A 20,752-nucleotide genomic window follows, 5' to 3' on the forward strand; every position below is an offset into this window, starting at 1 on the left:
ATATACAGTTTCAATAAATATTGGTAAAACAAGTCAACCTCTAAACATTTTGGGGGCCTGAAAAATAATTTGTTGTGGGGCCCAGTAATATCTAGTTACACCACTGACCGAATCCACTATTTTGGATTCGGCCGAACCCCCGAATCCTTTGGGAAAGATTCAGCCGAATACCCAACCGAATCCCAACCCTAGTTTGCATATGCAAATTAGGGGCCGGGAAGGGGAAAACTTTTTTACTTCCTTGTTTTGTGACAAAAAGTCACACGATTTCCCTCCCTGCCCCTAATTTGCATATGCAAATTAGGATTCGGATTCAGTTCGGCCAGGCAGAAGGATTCAGCCAAATCCGAATCCTGCTGAAAAAGGGCGAATCCTGGTCAAATCCCGAACCGAATCCTGGATTCGGTGCATCCCTATTAATTACACACATGCCACCATTCTTGTTTGTATAAAGTAAAACTTGCGACTTCAATATACAGTAGTTAATGGATTCTCATGTACGACAGCGCCATGTGCTGAAACGTATTCCCTAATCACCTCTTTCAGCTTCATTTACAACTCTCCCCCACAAACCTGTATCTTCATTTCAAAGTAAAATATAGGGATATTATAAGTCACCAAGGAGTTCCATGATCTGTATATGTACAGGTCATGGAACATGGAACTCCATGGTGACTTTTAATGTCATCTAATAACATGGAACTCCATGGTGACTTTTAATGTCATCTAATAGAAATTACATCACTATGTATGTTTGTATTTACTTATTTATATAGCACCCCAATTGTACGCAGTGCTTTAGAAGGTGTGAGCACAAAAAGGGGTATAGTAAAGATTAAGCTATACCGTAACAATAGATAAATCCAGTGTCGGACTGGCCCGGCGGGAAACCGGGAAAAAACCCGGTGGGCCCCGACCCTTAATGGGCCCCCGCCGGGCCAGACCCCTCTCCCGACCATTTTGTTAAAAAAAAAAGATTTCTTTAGGCGCCGCGCTGCGCCATCTGCGCATGCGCGCAGCAACATACAGAGCTCTGAGCGGCGCCTTTCAAGAAGGAGCGTCGAGCCATGCCGTCACGCAGGTGTGCAGTGCGCATCACGGTAGGGGGTCGAGGGGGTCGGGGGGCCCTGGACAGTAGTCCCGGTGGGCCCTGGGCCCCCCAGTCCGACCCTGGATAAATCAATGCTTAATGATCCCCAACCAGTGGCTCATGAGTAACATGTTGCTCTCTAACCCCTTGGCTGTTGCTCTCTAACCCCTTGGCTGTTGCTCCCAGTGGCCTCAAAGCAGGTGCTTATTTTTTTAATTTCAAGCTTGGAGGCAAGTTTTGGTTGTATAAAACCAGATGTACTGCCAAACAGAGCCTCCTATAGGCTGCCAGTCCACTTATGGGCTGACAAATAGAAAATTACAGCCCTTATTTGGCACCCACAGGAATATTTTTCATGTTTCTGTTGCTCCCCAACTCTTTTTAGAATTGAATGTTGCTCACGTGTAAAAAAAGGTTGGGGATCCCTGGCTTAAAGGGATTCTGTCAAGATTTTTATGATGTCATTTTTGTTTCTAAATTACACTGTTTGCACTGCAAATAATTCACTCTACAATATAAGATTTCATTCCTGAACCGGCAAGTGTATTTTTTTAGTTGTAATATTGGTGTGTAGGTGCATCTCAGGTCATTTTGCCTGGTCATGTGCTTTCAGAAAGAGCCAGCACTTCATGATGGAACTGCTTTCTGGCAGGCTGTTGTTTCTCCTACTCAATGTAACTGAATGTGTCGCAGTGGGACCTGGATTTTACTATTGAGTGCTGTTTTTAGATCTACTAGGCAGCTGTTATCTTGTGTTAGGGAGCTGATATCATTCCCATCAAGCCCCATCATTGGCTTTGATTAAGGAATTGATTCCCGAAAGCGTAAGGCAATAGATATCTGCAGGACACTGCAAAAAACCTGCCGTTTTACCGGAGTGCCATCCTTCTTTATTTGTTTTGGACATGTGTTGGCAGTAGGGACGCTGTGGACAGAGCACCCGGCTAATTACATGAGAGCAGCTACGGGAGTGTGAGTTTGGAGCAGTGCCTTTGGTATGTTTGATGTATAAACCCAATAGGCTGATTTTGCTCCAAATAGGGATTTATTATATCTTAGTTTGGATCAAGTACAAGCTATTGTTTTATTACAGAGAAATAGGAAATCATCAAGTTATTTGATTATAATGGAGTTTATGGGAGACAGCCTCCCTGTAATTCGGAGCTTTCTGGATAATGGGTTTTTGGATAGCAGATTCCATACCGGTACTAAATATTTTAGAGGAGTGAAGGCAAGAATTCTACTGAAGGGAGGACAGACAGAATCACCTTCAAACCAGAAGAGTGAATTTACATAGGGTAATACAGCCACAGCCAGTGCAGAACCTCTTGGGAAAAAGAGCTGCTGAAGGATGCTCCACTGAAGTCTTTGGCACCGATATAACAAAGCATGATTTTTTTGCATTTGATGGTTTATTTTTCTTTCCATGCCATGTATTTTATTTTCCCAGTTATAGAGGGATTCTCCTGTGCAGCTAATGAGGATGCTGAAGAAAGGCTGAATATTTAGCATATTTTCATAGCCGTGCTTGCTAAGTACTATGTCTGCACTTTTCGGATCCCGGCCAGTAATAAAGTGCAGCTGAAATGAATGTGTTTGGAGCTGTTCTGGCACAGGAACGTACTAATGAAACATCTCGGAGATGTGAGGCTGCGGCACTGAGGGGCCTGGGGGAATCTGAGCCCGCAAAGAATCCAACCCGAGCAGGACGGGTCCCGGGCTCAGCAGGTTAATGTGACAATGGGCTGGTGACAGTGTGTCAATACAAAGCAATTTAGGAGCATGTGAAAAATCGACCTCAGGTAACAGGCAATTTCTCTGCTTCAGTGCCTTGGCGAGAGGAGCCCAAGACAGTCATAGATGTGGTTTGACACCTCAAAAGGGTGGAAAGGTAGCAGGGAAATTATGCAGCCTACCGAGAAGCAAATGTGCCTTTTTATCTCGATTTTGTGTGTGAACTCGTGCTTGCATTGGATGCTTTTTACCTTTTATTGTCCTTCCCTGGCAGGGACGTGAGGGTGGCAGTGCCCAAGCTGTGATTGTCAGCGGGTGTCAACGATGCAACAGTAACAGTTAATGATGCCTGTAACACAACTGTATTTGCAGTAAAAAATCTCCTTACATTTTCATTGCAGCTTGAATTTTTTCCCCCCATACAATCATTTCTTTAGGATTGAAACAACAAAGAGATTCAGCTGCAGAGCTACAGAGGGCTGCTGTACACACAGGGGCCTGCGCACTATTTTGTTTTCAGGCTCCAGACTTTTCAACAGATATCTCCTATAAACAAAACAAAAAACACGGGCAATTGTTTGAATCAATATTTCAGTAGAATGCTGTAAAAAATGAAACAATGCTTCCACTGTGTATAATGGTTATGTTGCTATAGGGCAGGGAAGGCTTTTAAGGAAAAAAAGTCTCTGGAAAACTAAAAATATGCATTAGTAAATAATTGGAATTGCTGCTTTTCCTCGGAAAAAAAATCTAGGAAAAGTTAGTTAATAGGTCCAGCATCACTCAACAATTTTATGGTTTATTACTCATTAGGGCAGGCTATTGGAAAGAGCATTTGCTCTGGGCCCCAGAACCAAGGGAAGAATTTATATATAAACCTAATGGACAAAGTATGCCTTTTAAAGGGGTTGCTCAACTTTAAATTAACTTTTGGTATGATGTAGAAAGCGATATTCTGAAACAATTAGCAATTGGTTTTCATTTTTTAATTCTTTGGGGTTTTTGAGTTATTTAGCTTTTTATTCAGCAGCTCTCCAGTTTGCAATTTCGACAATCTGGTTGCTAGGGTCCAAATTACCCTAGCAGCCATGCATTGATTTGAATGAGAGACGGAATATGAATAGGAGAGGGCCTAAATAAAAAAGATAAGTTAAAAAAAAGTATAAAAAAAGAATGAAATTGTAGCCTCACAGAGAATTTGTATTGTAGGTGGGTTCAGAGACCTCCATTTAATATCTGGGAAGAGTCAGAAGAAAAAGACAAACAATTCAAAAACTGTAGCAAAGAAAAAATGAAGGCCAAGAGAAATGTTGTTTAGCATTAGCCATCCTATAACATACTAAAAGTTAACTCAAGCCTAAACCACCCTTTTAACAGAATTTTTAATCCATCTGGGATTTGATGGCTTCTCTTCAAAAAACTCAATAATAGTTTCTATCGTGATGCACAGAATTAGATAAGTTTTCTGTTCAGCAGTTCCCCTAATGTACTGTATGTCACATTCTCCTCCAAGACTCCAGCTATGGGCATGGGACCTGGGTTTATGGGGATATGGGGTCACTCCATAATTTGGATCTTCATACCTTAAGTCTTGTAGAAATCCATAAGGTTAAGTTCTCATATGGTGTTGAAATCCCACATGGTGGGAAATCCCCTGCCTGGCCAGATACAGGTTGGACCTAGAATGAAGGGAGGGGTAGGGTTTAGAGCACGGAGGACTTTTTGTGTGCTTGCACTATGGAGAGTGCTGGGAGCTATGCCATGAGAATAAAGCAAGGTGCTTGGTTGAAGGATTGCATCACCGTGGATGCCTGTTCCAGCTCTGGATGAGCTTGCCCATCTGAGTGAGTCCCAGGGTGAGTTATGCCTGTGGGATGGTAGTGAAAGGGTCCAGCACGTGTCCCTGTTAAAGGTACAGGTGTTGTTCGTGTGCCTTCCACGTGGGAGAAACTACCTACCTGGAGAGGTATTTGGGCAGGTAGCGCTACCTGGGGAAGTGTAAAAGCTCTTTGGGGAAAAGGGACTGTGAGACTCTTTGTCTACCATGAGTGAAGTGTGGGACAAGGAGGTGCCCAGATTGGACTGCAATGGGTTCCCCAAGGTAGTGGGACAGTCAAATGTGAACTGCACATTTACTTTGCATTTACTCATATAAAAAGTATGTGTTTTACTTCAAAGGGTGTGTTTGATTATTGTTTTTCTAATGGAGCCACCCAAAGGTGTATTCCCGGATCCCATTAGGTGGAGGCACTGCGATGAGAGGTAATTCCCAGTACCCTTTCACTTAGCAAAGGGAATTCAGGACCTGTTATATATTAAGATATGTGTGATGTAAATACCATATTAAAGGAAGGGATTAAAATAGGGTTACAGTCTAATGAAAAAAATCATGTAAACATTAAATAAACTCAATAGGATTATTTTGCCTAAAATAAGGATAAACTAAAGGTGGCCGTACAAGCACAGATATTATCATATGAAAGTTTCATACAATATTTTGGGCAGAGACAACCGATATCGGCAAAAGACTCGGATATCATCGACTCATCAATCAGCCAGGATGGAAAATTTTGTTCAGACGTCTTTCAAGGTGCCTGAACATCAGCCTGATTTAGTGCTGAATCGTCAGATAGAGGAAGAATTATATTGTTTCTACCTGTATATCTGACGATTCAGCTCTTAACTTTTTATAATGAAAATGAAATGTAAGCTCATGTGGCACGTCAAGGCTTAAGGTTGCCACTTTTGTGTGGCTCGCGATCCAGGCAGTGGCGGGGTCATGACGTCACCGGGGTGAGTCAGTGACGTTGCAGGTAGGGCATGCTACGTCACATAGACAGGGCTATGATGTGGCCATGTCAATCAGGGGAGATCCTGCCCAGTTTTTCTTTTTTTGGACAGGCAGCCCTTCTAAAAAACAGGCTGTCAAATCATGTCCACCTTGAAGGTGGGCATATCGGGGAGAGATCCGCTTGTTTGGCGAAATCGCCAAATGAGCGGATCTCTATGTGTATGGCCACCTTAAGTTTGTAGTGCATTTAAATTCAAGTCTCCCATCAAACAGTGTGATCGAGTAATAAGACCATTGCGCACTTACCCTTAACTCAGAAGCTAAAGTGAAAAAGCAGGGAGCTTTTAAGCAGTTGAGCCTAAAACTACTATTTTTATTAAAGTTACTTGCATCGAAATGCAATCTTCGCATTTCCATGCCACCAGTCCTATTGAAGCAGGGGAACCCTGGAGCAATGATGCAGAAATTATAGGAAAAAGCAATGTATTATGGGAAATAATCATGGCAGTTGCCCTCAAAATTATAAAAAAAACTCTCAATAAATAGCTATATGAGGGCAGGGGAGAAATGTACCTACTCTAATTTGTTCCATATTAATGATTATATTGATATTATTTCAACAAACTTCCTTGAAACTCAGACTGCACTGGAATGTCTGCACTGGAAATCATGGCTGCTTCTTGTTCATGCAGTATATAAACCGAAACATGTATATAAATCTCAACATAAAAATATCATTTTCATGCGATGGCGCTTGTGTTTTACAGCCCAATTATTTGCATTTCGCGAGACAAGAACACAGAAGTTCATATAATCGACATGCCGCTGATGTCTGATTAGATATCTAATTATGCAGTGCGTCTTCCGTCATTAACTAAGAATTAATGTATTCTATGCCGCAGCTCCAGCCGTATTAACAAAAATGATATTTAAATAACATTCTGACTCCCAGTCTTGGGCCTCAGACGGAGACAATGACCAATTCTCACACACAGAGGAGGTGCCATCGCACTGACTAATGTTTTGAAAATGGATTTATTCACTTGTCTCTTATTTAGAGAGTGTTGAGTTGTCTCCGTGGTCTTAAAAGCAGATTTTGTATAGATTTTTTTTCCTCCTCAGTTTTCTATCCTGCTCACATTTTGCACCATAACAGACTCCTGCTGTTTTCTATTATGAACAGACAGCTCTGTAAAACAATGTTTTCTCGGATTTGTAACAAATACGCATTTTTGTGACTCGCTTACCTTTTTTTTTTTTTTAACAGTTTTTTATTTTTTACATAAATTTGTTCAGGCATCTTCAGCTTTGAATGGTATAATAAGTACACTGGCAAATCCAAAGCACACAAGGAATTTTGATGCTGTGGATGTTGTAAGATGTAGTAGATACTACATCTACAAAATGTAGTAAAATTTAAATCGCCTGGGGGGAGGCACAGGGAACGCTTAGTTTTCCTAAGTCGCCCGTAATTGCCTCGCCAGGAAACCCAGTGACTTCGTAAAACGGATCGCTCCGTGTGCCTGCCCCCAGCCGATTTACATTTTAGCCGGCAGAAGGCAGGGGTAGGCAGATCGGGGAGATTAGTCGCTGTGAAGAAGCGGAGATTTGTCGTCTGGCGACTAATCTCCCCGAATCTGCCCATGTGGCCAGACCCTTAAAATGGTTTGATATGGTGTAACACAGGGCTTGATAAAGGGACTAGTAGGCCCAAAACATTATTTTTTTTTGTATGATGTGGGCTCAATAAATTTCTTTTTTGTGCACCTTTGCAATTTAATACAGTGTGCTGCTGGTATTTTTGCAAATTCAGCCTTCATGCCAGTGGTTCCTGTTGATGCCTCCATTCCAGGTCCCTGTAATTTCACTAAAAAGAAGGGGTGGTTGATCCTCAAGTGGGGGGGTAGTGTAAGGACCATGCAGGATTTGAACACTGGGATTGGGGTTACTGGACTTTCAGTGCACAGTCAGTGCATTTATCTTGTGAGCCACTGGGGGCTCTTGTGTTTTGTTTCTGTTTATCTGCCTGTTCACAGTATGTTTTCCACCCACCTCGTTAACCCTCATGTGTCTCCTATTGCCTAATCAATTGCCCTTTATAAACCACGCCCTGAGCCTTGCTCAGGGCTGAGTCATTGAATGTGTTTGGTTTTGTATCTGAATGTAATTTGTTTGTTCATGAATCTGGTTCCTGTATCTTGTTCCTGAATCTGTTCCTGGATATTCCTTGTTCCAAGTTCCTGAATCTTGTTCCTGTGTTTATGTTCCAGCTTTTCATTGCCTTCCTGATAAAGACTTTATTTTTGACCTGTTCCTGTTTTGCTTCAGTTCCATTAAATCCTGTATATTCCACCATGCCTGCTTCAAGTATTTGTGTCTTCTTACCTGGGCTTCCACCACACGCACTCAAGTGTGAATTTAACTCCCGTTACAGCGGCTTCCCGATGTGAACGTTACAGCTATCCACTGCTTTGTTGATGGGCTCTCTTTTCTCTTAGCTAAGGTTGTTGTTCTCCTCAGGGTCCACAGCTTGATATACTCAAGTTCATCCACCCCTAGTACTGGGTGGAGACCAAAGAAGAAGAACTATATGTTCTCTCCCATTTTATAACATACAGTATACAGTATAACATACACAAAATCACTGGGCAAATTAGAAACCATCCTCCTACAGGTCATAGGTGATAAAACTGAAACTTCTTAAGCTAAAAGGAGAATTAGTCTTTTCGGTCCCCACATTGTGGTATGGTCCTACCTGTTAGGTTAGTGTTTCCACTTGTGTAGGTGGTCTTTCAAAGTATATAAGGGAGGGGATGTTCTATGTCTTTCTCTTCAATCTTCTAATTGAAGAAGGAGGAAATAGACCAGAACCGGGCATAGGATGTTCTACATAAGAGTTATCCTTTAGTTAGAGTCTTCATGAAGAGCCATGGAAAGGTGGAACAATGAATGAGGGCTAGCTAGAGTGGGGGTTAAATGCTACATGTAGGCACGTCTGGACTGAGATTCAAAATAGGCCCTGGCATTTCATGTACACGGAGGCCCTAACAGGCCACACAGCAGCCCAAACAGCCCACCACCAGCCCGGGAAATAGTGACTGTTTATGGCAAATTACAGCAGAACTTCTGGCATTTGCCAAAACCAGGGGCGTAACTATAGAGGAAGCAGACCCTGCGGTTGCAGGGGGGCCCAGGAGTGTAGGGGGACCAGTGAGACCCTAATTAATGAGCAAATTTAATATATCTTGGTAAAATAGGCCAACTCATAAATATTTTGGGGCCCTAAATTGAATTTGCTATGGGGCCCAGTAACAACTAGTTACGCCACTGGCCAAAACCCACAGATTGCCAGTCTGGGCCTGCATGTAGGTATGCTTTAGGTTAGGAACACAGGTGAGTAAATGGGCTGCTCAAATAATGTGTGGGCGTGAGAGGATTAGTTGCCCAGAGGAGCACTCTGGTACTTAATCTTGTATTGCTAGTGTTCAATAAATCCATTATCAGCTGGTTAAGTACCACTGGTATTAATCTGCATGTCATATAGGTCATGGAACTATGACCTATATGACTTCTAATATTGTAATATTTTACAACAGGGGGTCCATTCTTTTTATTTATTTATTTTTTAAAAACAACTTTCCCTGAGCCATGTGACCAAGAAGACACTGAGTACCACTGATTATAACCAATACAATCAGTAAGCACTGTTTATAGTTTACAGGATATTTATGACTCTTGTGTAATATCCTATATACTAACCGAAGGCCTATCTATGTCCCGAGTGGAGGGGAGGCAGATGCGCACGCAACTTCGGTTAGGATCTATGAGATGCGCGCGCAACTTCAGCCGAAAGACATAGATGCGGCCTTCGATTAGCAGATGTGCTGGAAGGTTAGGATCAGAACAGGTTAGGATCGGGGAGGCAGATGCGCTGGAAGGTTAGGATCTAGGGAGGCAGATGCGCTCACCGTCTCCTTCTGCCTCCCGCCGCCTCTTCTTTCCTGCTCACTCAGGCGGCGACCGCTGGAAGGTTAGGATCTAGGGAGGCAGATGCGCTCACCGTCACACTAGGGGAACCGGTTGCGTACCTGCACGAAAGTCTGTATAAGCGTCGGCCATCTTGCTACTCCTCTGCGACTTTGTCATCCGCCCACTGCCAAATCCGCCCACTAAAGTCTGTATAAGCGTCGGCCATCTTGCTACTCCTCTGCGCGTTTGTCATCCGCCCACTAAAGTCTGTATAAGCATCGGCCATCTTGCTACTCCTTTGCAAGTTTGTCTAATGGCGGCGCTAGCGTCACTCTAGGAGGGGAACCGGTTGCGTACCTGCACGAAAGTCTGTATAAGCGTCGGCCATCTTGCTACTCCTCTGTGAGTTTGTCATCCGCCCACTAAAGTCTGTATAAGCGTCGGCCATCTTGCTACTCCTTTGCAAGTTTGTCTAATGGCGGCGCTAGCGTCACTCTAGGAGGGGAACCGGTTGCGTACCTGCGTGGGTGGCCATTTTTAGCAAAACGGGCTATATTATCTCCAAAAAATATTGATGTTGACATGATAAACAACCAAGTGATTGCATTACTTCCTGGACAAAGCTGTGTCTTTCTGAGTACTGACTGTATTGATTCTGAAGACGAAAGTGAGAAACTTAACTTCCCATTAGAATATTTAAACACTATCAACAATGCTGGATTACCACAACACAATCTTATACTCAAAGTAGGAACAATAGTCATGCTGTTAAGAAACCTTAAGGGTAGGGGCACACGGCGCGATTTCGCCGCGATTCTGCGCTAAGCGAGTTGTCGCTGCGTTTTTTAAGCCGAAATAGCTTTGCTAACTTTGGCGCTGGCGTCAATGCAAATCGCGGCAAAATCGCTGCGCTAATTCACACGCGGCGATTCGTTTTCTATTGTCGTCCGAAGTTGCCTCGCTGAGCGTTTCCGGGCGACAGTAGAAAAAGAATCGCCGCGTGTGAATTAGCGCAGCGATTTCGCCGCGATTTGCATTGACGCCAGCGCCAAAGTTAGCAAAGCTATTTCGGCTTAAAAAACGCAGCGACAACTCGCCCAGCGCAGAATCGCGGCGAAATCGCGCCGTGTGCCCCTACCCTAACACTAAGCAAGGTTTATGTAACGGTACACGGTTGGTTGTGAAGAGCATGAGACAAAATGTTATCAAGGCAGAAGTGCTTACAGGATCCCATAGCGGTGATACTGTTTTGATTCCCAGAATTGACCTTACCAGTTCTGACCAGGAATTACCTTTTAAACTTAAACGACGACAATTCCCCATTAAGGCTGCATTTGCCATGACAATCAACAAATCACAAGGACAAACATTGGATAAAGTCGGCATTTACCTATCTGAGCCTGTGTTTGGTCATGGTCAACTTTATGTTGCATTTTCAAGAGTGCAGCGTTCATCTGATGTTAAAGTCAAGATTTTAAGTACAGCTCACCAGGGAGAACTCATTCAAGGACAGGAGAACATTTTCACAAAAAATGTTGTTTATAAAGAAATTTTTCAGTAACACTTTACTACCAATAAACTCAAAATTTAAGAATTCTAATAGCAGATAGGTAATAACAAGCAATAGGCACAGATTCACTCTACATCCCCACAAATTAGCGTCGCCAGTTGCTGCCTGGGGATGCCGAGTGAATCAGCACCCATCGCATTTTGCTGCCTCACTGTTGTTACCATTCTTTCATTAACGATTCTTTAGAGAATCGGGGGTTTACTGGTGAGGATATAAGCAATGGTCATCATTGCACGGTTAGATTTCTGGCTTGCCTTATATAAACCTCAACCCCCTGTACCCATCATTCATTTCAAATCTATCACCTGTTAGAATTAGCAAAGACAAATACAAGTAATAGGAAATAAAAGGTGACAGGTATGTTGATATGCAGATATAAAAAGCACACATCTAGAATCCATATTGCTCTAGATGACCACAAGCCACAATCAGTAAGATCTGAGTGGGCAGAGACAAAATTGTAGGCCTCCTCTATCTCTCCCCCCTTCATTCCGACAGCAAGTAATAGAAATCCTTCAGCCATCAGCATCAATTCCCCAGCCTCTCCAGGGAGTTAAAATGTTTAAATGAGTTTGAACCTGACGCAGGAGCACTCAAACTTCTTGGTATAGAGACTGAAGATACAGAACACAACAGCCCATAATACCTCACCAGCTCATCTCTCAGAAAAGCAGAATGAATTGTGCGGCCGTGTAAGCTCCAAGAAGGCTCTTGTTAACAAGATGGATGAATCCAAGCCTGACTTTTTATCACTTTAACCGCCAGATTTTGTGGTGCTACATTATCTAAACACTTGATCTCAGCAGCCAGTAATACAGCAGGCAGAAAGCAGGGGTCACCCATAAGGACCTAATTAATTTATGCTAGGGCAGTGGGATGTACAGGGGATAGGGTCAAACTGGAAGGAGAAGAGCTTTGAAAAAAAGTAGTTATAATAAACTTGTGGCCAGCTCTGATGGGACACAGAAGGTTTAGGATAAGGAGGATCACTAATATTTCAAAATAAATTTAGAAGCTTTTAAAGATATAAAGACACCAGAGAATACAGATTTAGAATGAGTTTCAGAGTTCTGAAACAGGAGATCTCAAAATATTGGGTCACCTCAAAAGTATGGTGAGTCTGATCCTGGTTGCGGTGGAGTTTAAAATATGTTTGAAGCCTGATCATGTTCATGCAGGTTTTTGGTGTGGGTCTCAAGCCTCAAAAATGTTTTTTTATCAGGCCCAATCATTTCTAGTTATCCTACTGTTGAAATAGCATTAGGGTATAGGTATGCTGTGCCGCTTCTAAAAACCCAGTACCTCTTAACTTGTTTAGTTTTAACTTAACTGAGGGTTATCAGGTTACATACCTTTGCCCAGATGCACCCTTGGACTAGAGAGCCAGACGATGACAAGGTTCATTGCTTAGATGCTTTATATTGAGCATGGAGGTTCTGGCTGTGGGAAACAGTACAATGACCTCTTGCGTAATATTAATAATAATAATAATAATAATTCAAGATGACATTAAAACCTAAAAATGAAACTTTTGGAACATCTCTTACTATTTATAAACACAGCTATTTATACCATTTACCATAAAATAAATCCAATAGGCTGGTTTTGCTTCCAATAAGGATTAATTATATCTTAGTTGGGATCAAGTACAAGCTACTGTTTTATTATTACAGAGAAAGAGATTATAATTTTTGAAAAAAATGGCCATTCTGTAATTCTGCGCTTTTTGGATAACGGGTTTCCAGATAATGGATCCTATGCCTGTACGTGCATGGAACCAAGGTATTTACATAGTAGTATTCCTTTAATTTGATTGAAGCTTATGGTAAGCACTGTGCTAATTATGCATGCCCAAGGCTTCGTCTTTGCAGGTTTTACAAATATTGCGTCACCATGTTATTTGATGTATTCTACAATGATGGCCTATGGATAACAGCTTAGCGGTGCAACCACGTAATTTTATCTCCCACAAAGATGTATAGCAAATATGAAGAGATGGAATCTTCTATACACACAGTTACCTTTAACTTAATTTAAATGTAGGAAATTATAAATGGAAGATTATAACTACTTATAAATAATTTAAATGTCCTTTCTTTGGATGAAAAGAAATAGAAAAGGAGTGCAACAATAATGAATCCAGAGCTTTATAAAATGAGCCAAAGAGTTGCTTAAACTGCAGTGGTTTGGGGCTTAGCAAGAAATATACCTACGGTGGGAAGAATTCATATTTGTTCTCATAGATACACCTGAAGTCAGTAGGAGTGAGATTTATTGTTAAACCTGGTTGCAGTATTTCATATCCTAGATATTCATTGCCCATTGGCTAAATGTTTTTTTTTCATGAGCTAAACTGGACTATTTTAAGAAAAAATGGCGAGATGTTAAAGAAAAACTATGACACGATGTGGATGCATCTAGGGCAGTTTAAAGTGCACCTCTAGGTTGTAATACCCCATTGTGGACCAGATCCCATACAGTGAATTGATTAGGGAAAAAACTATGCGGCCCCTTCACTTTAGTATACTACAATCCTTGTTGGAGCACAGGCTGCTCATTCTATTTAACCTTTCTGTCTCACTATTCTAGAAAGTGCTAGGAGATAATCTATCACTGGTTAAGCCTCATTCACGGTGTCCCTGGTCCCCGACTTTCACTAGAGGCACAGGTCCCTCTAGGGCAGCACAGCTTTACTGGAGCCTTGTTGATTCCAGGCTTAGTGGTAGCACCCACCTGGTTCAACAGATGCAGGCCAAAGAGAAAGATCTTCCCAGCAACTAGGGAGGTAAGGAAGTGTATGGATTTAAGCCATAGGGACATACTAAACCAAAGGGTCCCTACATAACTTTAATTTTGAGCAAAACTCGCTGCACCCACTGCACTTGGGCACGAATCTTCCGGCTCACCCACTGGATCACGCATCCTTCTCATAGTGGAGCCTATCCTAGTGTTTAGTGTTCCAGAATCAAATTAGTTTCCCGTGGGGCTGGGTGGCATTCCAATCCTTAATTTATGCTGCCCTAGGCCCGCGCCTGGTAAAGATTTAAAGCCATTGGGACTTAGTAAACCTATGAGTCCCAACACCACCATAGTCAAGTACAAATTATAGCTGACTGCAGGGGGCAGAAGTATCAGCTGAGGGAATGAATTTTGTAAGAGAATCATTTCATTCTGACTTACTCACTCACTCAAGGAGTAGTTCCACCTATAATTTTCACTTTTCATGAATGTGTATTCATTGTTCCATTTGTTTTGTGTTTATTTTACATTTCCCCTCATTCTGCCCTCACTGTACCTCTCCTCACCATCACTAAATCCTAATAGGTCACTTACCATCAGCAAATGACTAAAAGACACTCCCCCCCCCCCTTAACTCCCTGTATTCTTTCTTCTCAGTTCAATTATTTTGCTGGGACCAAAATGAAAAACAGCTGCTCTTTAATCCTGTGCAGCTTATTAAAAAAGAATTAGATAACCGGGCGAGTGTCGCTGGGACGGGAGAGAAAAAAAGCAAAACGTTCTCTACAAGAAATCATTTCCATTTATTCTCTTAGTCCCAGAAGGCGCAAGGAGCAGAGATACAGACAAAAGGTAATTACTAAAGCTTTGGAGAAGACAATTTCTTTCATTCCTCTATAGATGATAGGGGAAGCCAGAGTTCTGTCACCAGAGTACAGTACTGTGAAATATTTAGATCTCTCTGATTTCTCATTACCTGTTCTGTACAATCCGCCCGGCTCAGTCGCTGGGCCTGCAAAGGACGAATTTTCAAAGGTGACTCCTTCCTGTCTGTGCGGGATAACAATGTTTATCTGGAAGACTCTGCCGCTCATTTATTCTGAAGGCTGTGTAAGATTATATGTGTATTAAAATAAAAAGGCTGGGGGGGGGCAGCCAAGGAGCTAGAGCTGTGGGTCAGGACATAACAAGTATACACAACCCCCAACATTTCTAATTGGGAAATCTTAGGCCCCAACCCTACGGCCTACATATACATGTGTAGGAGGGTAAAGGTTTTGCTCACCTTTACTTAAATCAATTCCCATTGAGGTTCATCCGGCCAAAGACAGAGACAGAGTTGGAAGTGGAAGCTGTTTTCCACTTATGGGAGTCCAAAAACAGCAAGGGTGGGTCAGTATCGGAGAGCCTTGGGGGAATGTAGGCCTCAGTAAGTGTAGATAGTATGGGGAAGTTTTTGTAATTACTCACTCTAGGGGTGAGATGGCTTAGGGTAGTGAGTAGAGCAACCAAAGACTCAAGTGAGGAGGAGAGAAGGGTTAAAACCTCATGGTCATCCACCAGTGTAGGGGCTCAATAGTTAGATTCAGAAATAGGAGATTCCTGGGTAAAGCACTACAGTGAGCATCTGTGTAATCCGGCTGTCTAATCTTACCTCCAGACACGCTCACCGGCGAGTTCGGGTAGAGGCGCCCATGCCGCATTCTCTTCAGGTGCTTAGGGCGCCCAGCACATGTGTACCCAGCTTTGGCACAGTCGAAAACATGTGCTGCGCATTTACATTTGGCGCATGCGCACCTAACACTTCTCCCCAATTAAACTGGAGCCTGCATCCAATTGGACGCTGATTGTTCTGATGTTCAAGCATTGGTCTCCTTCCCTGTCAATCTCTCCAGCTGGGCCTCTTGACCTAAGATAGTGGCTTTCCCTCCTTGCCCAAGCTGGCTTCTATTTATTCAGTTCCTGGTTTTCGACCCCTGCCTGCCTTTGACTCCGATTCTGATTAACCCTACTTGTGTCCGCTATTACTGGTTTTGACTACTGCCTTCCTATCGACTCTGATCCTTGTCGCCTGTCCCGAACCCTGCATGGCCTGACTTCGATCTACGCTTCAACCTCATTGATTCTGCAGCAGAAAGTCTAAGGCCCCAAAAGGGCATCGATGAACACCAGTATCGTCAGAGGGTGACCTTTTTCACCGAAAGGTACTTGCCAGCAGTCTCCTTGGGTTCCTTTTCAACTACTGTTGCAATTTGCTAGCACTAGGGGCTATTTCACCTATAAGTGAGTACTGCCTCTGGCTTGTAACTAATACTTAATTAGGAGAGGTAATTATCTGAAGTATCTGAAAAGTGATTGAATACCAAAGAGACTGCATGAGATCCAGCAAATGAAGTATTCACTAATTGTTTCAAGAACTACTGGTGCCCAAGTTATTGAGAGATCTGTTCTGTGTGTGTGAAGTCAGCATGGTTAACCCTTCCTCCATCCTGCAGTGAGTTCCCACCTGAGAGAGCCCCATTTAAGGCATGTTCAATAACTGTGTAAGAACAACAAGGTCCTAGGTACCAAAGATGAGTCCATCTTCATAATAGCATTACACATTATACATTTGTTAATTTTACCAAATTCACGTTGCCTCTTGTATTTTTGTAAAATTGTTTATTATTTTAATTATAGCTTGGCAATAATTAACAAAAAGCACTGTGGATAATATCCAATATACTGCAATACAGAGTCTGGCTGGCCTTCATTCTAAGCTTCCTACAGCCAGAACCCACACTCCACTTGGTGAAGCTTTGGCCCAGTCTGGACTAGGTCCATCCACAGTCTACAGTTCCTGCTGATAAATGTTCCATGCTCATTCCGTAGGTGGACAGATTCCATGGACAGCTGGAGCCATCTTGGGCTTTTCATTATCATTTTTCTGAGGTGAACAGGTCTGGCATCCAGGGAGGCAAAGGAAAGGACAGTTTTCTGCACAGTCATGTCTCCCTCCAACCTGTCGTACTTGATAATAAAAAGTATATGTCTTGCCTTTCCTTTTCGTGACAGGTTAACACGGTCGGGTCATAAAGCCAACCTCCAACTGTTTGACAGGATGTCACCTCGAACTGCCAGTCGCCAAGTGTCATTTTCAAGATGAACGTTATGTGAAGGATTTTGCTGTGTTATGCCAGGCACAGAGGAACAGATGTCACTAACACTGGATACGAACCATAGCAATAATGAGTCAGTCCTTGTGCTACTATTATTTATCACTCGATGAGGACTGCTCTGTAGCTGTGTGTTGGCTGACACCTGTGCAGTAAGTATTGATGTACAATGTGCTCCGTGCATAGAGAACTGAGTCTGCCTGAGTTACGTCTTTTGTAGGTCCAGAAATACAATGAGTGGGAAATGACACCTACCCAAGGACAGAAGGTGCTACTTTTTCCATTTATGGTCAGTCATTCTGTATTTAGGGTTTGAATGTGTTGTGGTCGTGCCTGCTCTGAGAGACAGTGACATATCACTTTAAAATAGTATTTTGGATCTTTTAAAGCATGACAGGTATTCCAAATGAGAGGACCGGAGAAGAGATCTCTACATGCTCCCCCCCATCTTCACCTATGAATACAGAACTACAGAACTCAGGCAATTATGCATTGCCAGGTCACAAGGTAACGGTGCCCTAGCCATAATCGTCCCACTCTGCGCTCTCTGCGTTAGCATCGTGGACCCCCCTGGATTCCCTCCGGTGCTAAAAAAAGTTAGTGTGGGGGAGGGAGGGAGCAAACCTGAATAACAGGGCCAGAACTTGGGGTAGTCAGGTAGAATATTGTAGGTATGTTCTCAGTGCTGTCCCCCAGAGTTGGGTCCTACTCATGTGCCTCTTCTGCCTCCCTCATGTTCCAGCCCTGGAGCAATGTGTTCATGGAGCAGACTCAAGTCTCAAGTGGTGATTATAAAAAGAGAAAGTCCAAATTTGGAAAAAAAATGGGGCAATCCCTACCCTGCACTTGGTAAATGCCTACAATGTCAAATTATAGAGGTCTGGCAAATAAATGGAACATTAACAAGCACCCCAAGTCCTTAAATAAGAAGTAGAGCAGTTAATAAACCCTGTTCTTATTTAGAGAGCACAGGATCATCATCATCATCATCATTTATTTATATAGCGCTGTCAAGATATGCAGTGCTTTACTGCAGTTATAGCAAACAGGGAATAAATGGTGGATAACAAACAAGGATTACAGAGTACAATAGGGTTAGAAGGACCTAGAGATTAGAGTTTACAAACTAAAAGGTTAGGGTACAATTGAGACATTAGGATTATATAAACACTTTGTCATTTTTGATACAGCAATGATTAATTAAGGTACATCGAATAAGCCTCTTTAAACAGATGGGTCTTTAAGGAGCGCTTGAAAGTTTGGAAAGAAGGAGAAAGTCTGACAGCTTGTGGCAGAGAGTTCCAGAGAAAAGCAGAAGCCCGAGAGAAGTCTTGTAGACGAGAATGGGCAGAAGTGATGAGAGGAGAAGTGAGGCGAAGATCAGAAGCAGAGCGAAGGTTTCGTGAAGGAGTTTATTCAGGATGCCTAATTATAATAAGACACAAAGTGCAGTTTTCAGTTTCCTTAGTTGATTTCTAGGCACCAAACCACTCTGTACCACCATATTGGATAATAGTCTCAGCCAGTATGCAACGTATATGATAATGCGTGCATGTTCGTACATTGCATGCTTGGTACAAGTGGTCGCATGGTCTCCTCGCTAGTGATGTGATGACTTTGCTTGTCCTTTAAGGGCTCAAATCAAAATTTATCGGAATATGATTTTCCTTATCTCCGGCATGAAAAAACTCATTCACAGTCGCCCTCCCTGTCAAATCAAAAGGCAGGTGCAAATAAACTATGAAACAGATGAAAAATATAATTACTTTCAAACATTTGTAGACTTTCTGCCATTACTCATTTGGGTTGCAGAATTCTAATCTCCATGTGTCTGGTAATAAAGCCTAGTAATACAAGCTTGGGGTAATGACAGAACAAATATATTTACATATCAGCTGGGATGAGTTTATTTACTGGCACAGGTGCCTGGTAAAAATGCTACAGAAGATAAACTATCTTCCCTGCTTAGGAAACGCTTTGCAAGCAAATCCCTGTGATTTATTACATCCTCAGGATAACATGACTGTTGGGTACAATCACCCACTTCCACCATATATGTATTGTGAAAAAGAAACATTTATTCAATTAATTACAGATACAAAAGAACCAAAGCTTGCATTTTCAGCAAAACTACATACTAGGCCTCTAGCAAGATTGATGGTGTGTTTGTCTCTATAACGCAAGGATGGGGCTGAGTCTCAACTTCTCTCTGGTGTCCCATAAACAGAAAAAGAGTTTTAGCCTTAGAAAAAAGCAGGTTAAAAGTGAAATCTTAAGGATGTTACATAGTTTTGCAACAGGCTCACTTTAGGGGAATTTATGGCAATTTAGAGCAATGACCCTTTTTGTACCCTGCTGCCCATTCTACATGTTCCAGCTATGGTGCCCTGTGTGCTTCAAAAAAGATTATTTGCCAAGTTGAGATGGAGTGCAACATGCAAAATCCTGGCTCGAGTGCCCATATTTGTATGCACAACGAGTAGTGTCTCCCACCAGTGCATATTATATGGGCATCACATGGGCAGGGCAACCTCTAGTGCACCAACAATGTGCAAGGCAGGAGCACCAGGAGATACTAGGCACAAAGGGGCTCCTTTGCATCAGTGTGCAAACTTGTGCTAAATTTGGGCAAGTACAGAGTCAGACCAAATCTAATGGGTACACTAGCTCCCTCCACCACTGTGAGGTGAGAAGTGGTGGGGTGTGGCTTGACAAGGAAAGGAGGGGTAACAAGCTAAAATGAAAAGGCAGGAGGTAGTTGCCAAACTAAGGGTAAGCAGGTAGTTGAAGTATGTGCCTAGCCCCCCTGTTGTGCATTAGGCACAGGCCCCAGCTGCCTATCCCTGTGTGTATGGGCAGAGGTTGCCCTATATACTGTGAGGGAATGTACTATGCAGCCCCATAGCTGTACTGTACATAGCAGGTAGTCTATTAAATCTGGATTTGGCAAAGAGATATACCAGAAAGATAGTGGATAACCCATGTTTCTGATGTCTGATGACTTTTCAGGGTGTGTTCCTTTGACCTGAAGCCCGCTCTGATATAGAGGTGTCCAGGTGGTACCAATGTGGCTTAACCCTAAAGAAGTGCTCTGGATCTTGCAGTTGCTCTTAAAGGCTGTTCTTGTTTAAAAAATGTGGATTATTTGGATAAAGTTGGGTCCACGTTAGCCGGCCTTTCCGTAGTTCAGAAATTGATAACTGGTTTCCGGATAAAGGATCCCATATCTGTATATGAATATATGGCACCATTAATATTAATACACCAGTATGCCAAAAATGCTGGCAGAACAGAAGAGAGCGTCCTTAGACCCCACACTGTTAAAATACATTTTTGAAAGCAAGGAATCCAACAGAACTGATGGTGTTTTCTGCATCTCTCCATGAAGCCTCCCCTGCTGTCACTTTCAGGAATGCTTTTCTGTTGCTGAAGGTGAAAATCCTTTCCTCTAATCTTAAGTGAGGAACATGTTGGTGAACTACCTGAGCAGGAAAATATCCCTGGAGACCTCCTTACATTAACCTTGAATATATTTGTATATAGTTATCCTGTTCCCTCTTAGCCTTGTGTTCTCAAAACAAGATGTGACCCCTTTTCATGAATCAAAGCTCATTTTGGCTCACAAAAGAGCCAGAATCAAACCTTTATAAGCTGCTCCTGAAAAGAAAAACAATTTGTAACTATTAGGGGTTATGTGTTTGTGC

Source organism: Xenopus laevis, chromosome 4S (assembly GCF_017654675.1).
Source record: "Xenopus laevis strain J_2021 chromosome 4S, Xenopus_laevis_v10.1, whole genome shotgun sequence".
NCBI lineage: Eukaryota > Metazoa > Chordata > Amphibia > Anura > Pipidae > Xenopus > Xenopus laevis.